Source organism: Benincasa hispida, chromosome 4 (genome assembly GCF_027475165.1).
Source record: "Benincasa hispida cultivar pf3 chromosome 4, pf3_genome.v1.1, whole genome shotgun sequence".
Classification (NCBI taxonomy): Eukaryota; Viridiplantae; Streptophyta; class Magnoliopsida; order Cucurbitales; family Cucurbitaceae; genus Benincasa; species Benincasa hispida.
In genome coordinates this window covers 40452029-40456367 of record NC_143481.1, presented here as the reverse complement: position 1 = coordinate 40456367, position 4339 = coordinate 40452029, and the positions used below count along the sequence as shown (strand labels likewise).

Genomic DNA, 4339 nt, shown 5'->3' with positions numbered 1-4339 from the left:
GAGGTAAAACAACTTTTGACCCAACCATTATTACGAACAACTTGTGAAAGGTTAACTTACTAATCATGGTTATATCAAATGGATATAATATATCTATAATGAGGGGAGTGCAACTATTGGGCTTTAGTAGAATGACCTGGTATTTAACAGATGGTGGTTAATTAGGTTAAAGAGTTTAGCCGGTTAATCGCAGATCGTTGGAATCCATGATCTGTAGGTTCATGAGGTCCCCCTACTAGCTCATATCGATCTAAACCTTAGAGCAGTGTGAAGAACGAATTTGAAGTATTCAAATTCAATTTTTGGAGCAAAGCGTTAAATATATACGATATATTTAACCTAATGTTTAATTGTGAATTAAATATAAAGAGAGAAAAAGAGGAGATAGTTAAATAAGATTTAAATATCAAGATTATGAATAGTGATTCATATTGATTGGGATTTTTGTTGGATTTAATATTATATTAAATTAATTAAATTGTTTAGTTAATTATTTAATATTAATTTTATTTTAAAATTAATTATTAGAATTAATTTTGAAATTAAATGAAATTGGTCAGAATTGCATTCAAAGTCAAAATTGTTGACTAAGTAAAAAATGTATTTAGAGTCAAACTTGTTGATCAAGTCAAATTTGCAATAAAAGGTCAAAAGGTTGACTTTATACTTTGAGAGTCAACAAGTCAAATTCTTGACTTTGGACTTTTAAAGTCAAAGTTTTAACAATTGATCAAGTTAGTAGAAAGTTCAACAAAGTTTTAACAATTGATCAAGTTAGTGGAAAGTTCAACATTTTTTAATGGAAAATTCCAACTAATGAATTGCTTAGTGTTGTCTTCAGTTTAAAGACACTTGCCCAACTTAATTCCACTTTGAGTTAGTAGTTTTTTAGTGTCAAATTCTCATCAAACTCAAAATTGCATGTCATGCATGGAATGACCAAGAGTTCTATGATATTTGGTTCTTCTTGGCAAAGTGGAGACTTATGAGTTTTTTGAGAAAAATGTTAGGCCTAAAGCTCTCTCAAACCTTAACCTATTTCTCTCCAAATTAGTCACTCGCAGAATTGCATGTCATGCATAGAATGGTAAAGAGTTCTATGATATTTTGTTCTTCTTGGCAAAGTGGAAACTTATGAGTTTTTTTGAGAAAAATGTTAGGTCTAAAGCTATCTCAAACCTTAACCTATTTTTATCCAAATTAGTCACTCGTGGATCCCACCATCCCATTCTAAGGTCGGAGAATAGTCGTGAAGACTCTCATAGTGCTCTATGAACTGTTCTTGAGGAGATTGGTGTGGATTTGGAGAAGTTTTGGAGACTGCAAAGGTTGTACTTCTTAAAATCCCTTTGATTTATTTTGATTTGTATGCTTATTCTTTTAAATTAACCTAATTAGAGTACTTTAGATCCTTTATTTCTTCCACTGCACATGTATTCGTTCCATCAATGGGCTATTAATTCCTATTAGCTCGAGGAGCAATTTCGCAGAAGAGTGCAAAAACAGTTTCATTGTTGTGTCCACTATGAAAGCTAAATTTGTAGTATACTTTGAGGCTAAAATTCATGGTTTATGATTGAAGAACTTTGTTTCAGAACTTGGAATTGTCGATAGTATTGCAAATCCGCTGAAAATTTATTGTGATAATTTTGCATTAGTCTTCTTTAGAAAAAAAACAACAAGTATTCCAAAGATGTTAAACATATGAGATTAAGATACTTTATCATTAAAGAAGAAGTTAAGAAACAAAGGGTGTCAATTGAACACATTAGTACTAACCTTATGATTATGGATCCACTCCTGTTTTTATGATTTGTATATGTACATTACAAGAAAATTCAATTTTAGTGACAAATTTTTGTGACGTAGCCAAAACATGTCACTAAATGCTAATTTACAGCAATGCGTTGGAAAATATGTTGCAGAAAGTAATATTAGTGACGGGGTATAAACCAACGCCACTAAAAGTTTCAGCGACATGTTAATTTACGTCACAAAATGTCAATAGCCTTTAGCGGTATGTAACTGTGTCAATAAAAGAAAAATATTTTTCTTAAAAAATTGAATGAAACATGAACAAAACGAAAAAAAAAAAAAAAATCATTTCCCTCCCATTAAATTGAATAAAACCTTTTCTTTCTATAGAAAGAAAACCCAATTTCTTTCTTCTCCATCTGTGAAAGCCTCTCACAACTCTACTATTAATTTCCTCGCTTGGTTTAAACTTTCTCCAGCCAATGGACTCATTGATGAAGTCATTAAGCTTGACAAGGAATGACGTCAATGTAATCCTCCATCCTTCTCTATCGCTTTTATTTTATTTTTCATTTTTTGTTGCTTTTTCTTCCTTACATTTTTTGGAATTCGAATTTGTTTTGGCCAATTTGAGCTTGAAAATCTCAAGAAGGAGTTCAACAAGATCAATAAGCAAATTGCTGAGCGTAAAACAGTAATTCATTTATCTCCCTTCTTCGAAGTTCTTTGTATTTTCTTTCCTGCATTATCGGATTTTATATCTCATCTTCACTGTATTCGTTACAAGAAAATTGGTTTAGGAACTTGTGTTCATTTCGTAATCTAACTGTACAGTTCAGAGATTTAAGTTTTGTGTTGTGAAATTTATGGTTTTGGTTTAATTTCCCTGCTTTCGTTATTTACTTTGAAACTTTTGGAAATTAAGAATGGTGAGGATGTGTCAAAGATGATTAAAGACCCTACAGAAATTAAAAATTTGTCTGGAGAGAAAGAATGGGAATGTGTAAGAAATATAAATTAGAGGAGTATGATCCATTATTCGTTTAAAGAAAACCCCAAGTCCCCTTTTTGTAGGGATGTAGTGACAATTAAACAAGGGATTCATTCAATGATTCATGCAGCGATGAGAATGAAAGTAAAAAGTTATGGCGATGGGACGGAGGTTCATCAAAAGAGGGAGGATTCTTATAACAAGACAACCCTCTAAATCTCAGTGATAGATTGGGATATCTTTACTTTCAGTATTTCGAGAGATCAACTCCATACGGAAGAGTTCCATTAATGGTGGGATTTCTTATAACAAAAGGGAGGATTCTTATTATTGAAAAAGTAGAAGAGAAGAAAAAACACAGATTTACGTAGAAACCCTAGATCAGGGAGAAAAACCATGATGAGAGATTTTTATTCTTTTTAATTTTTTGATACACAGTACTCAACACAGGACAAGTATAAATAACCAAACTGAGAGAAACCAGAGACAGTAGATGCTAAGTAAAAGACTAAAATGCTCTTAAAGCTAAAACATCATTTCAACACTCCCCTTCAAGTTGGGACGTAAATATCAATGAGGCCAAACTTGCTAACAAGTGTAAAACGTCTATCTAGGTAATCCCTTGGTCAGGACATCCGCAATCTGTTGACTGGATGGGACATAGGGGATACAAATACTACCGTTGTCTAGTTTCTCTTTGATAAAATGTCGGTTAATCTCAACATGTTTGGTTCTGTTATGCTAAATAGGGTTATTAGCAATATTAATGGCAGCCTTGTTGTCACAGTAGAGTCTCATCGGGTCATGACCCTCTTGATGAAGATCTACTAATACCTTCTTCAACCAAATTTCCTCACAAATACCCAAGCTCATAGCTCTATATTCAGCTTCGATACTGCTTCTAGCCACGACACCCTGTTTCTTACTCCTCCATGTAACTAGATTTCCCCATACGAATGTATAATACCCCAAGGTTGACTTTCTATCAGTAACAGAACCGGCCCAGTCTGAGTATGTGTAGGCTTCGATGCATCTTCTATCATTTTTCCTGAACATCAAGCCCTTTCCAGGTGTTGACTTCAGATATCTCAGAATCTGAGTAACAGCTTCCATGTGTCTCACATATGGGGCTTGCATAAACTGGCTTACCAAACTCACTACATATGAAATATCAGGTCTGGTGTGTGAGAGGTATATCAGCTTCCCTACAAGTCGTTGATATCTTTCCTTGTTCACTGAGATGTCGTCTACTGACTCTACCAGATTATTGTTAACCTCAACCAGAGTAACTGCAGGTTTACATCCAGTCATCCCAGTATCTTGTAATAGGTCTATTGTATATTTCCTCTGAGACACTAAGATCCCTTCCTTTGATCTTGCTAAGATCTTTAATCTTAAACTCTTCTGCCATCTTCTATTTTAACTTGTCAATTTCTACAAAATCATTCCCTGACAGAATAATATCGTCAACATATACAATTAACACAAATACTTTCCCTAGTGCTGATTTCTTAGTGAACAGGGTGTGATCAGAGTGACTCTGAATGTATTCTTGGGTTTTGACTAAGGTAGTGAAACGATCGAACCAGACTC

The 4339-nt window shown here is 33.6% G+C and overlaps 1 pseudogene; it reads right to left on the bottom strand.

The window, feature by feature from the left end:
- Positions 1 to 3487: 3487 nt before the first annotated feature.
- LOC120076202 (secreted RxLR effector protein 161 pseudogene) lies at positions 3488 to 4057 on the bottom strand (annotated as a pseudogene).
- Between the last annotated feature and the right edge of the window lie 282 nt (positions 4058 to 4339).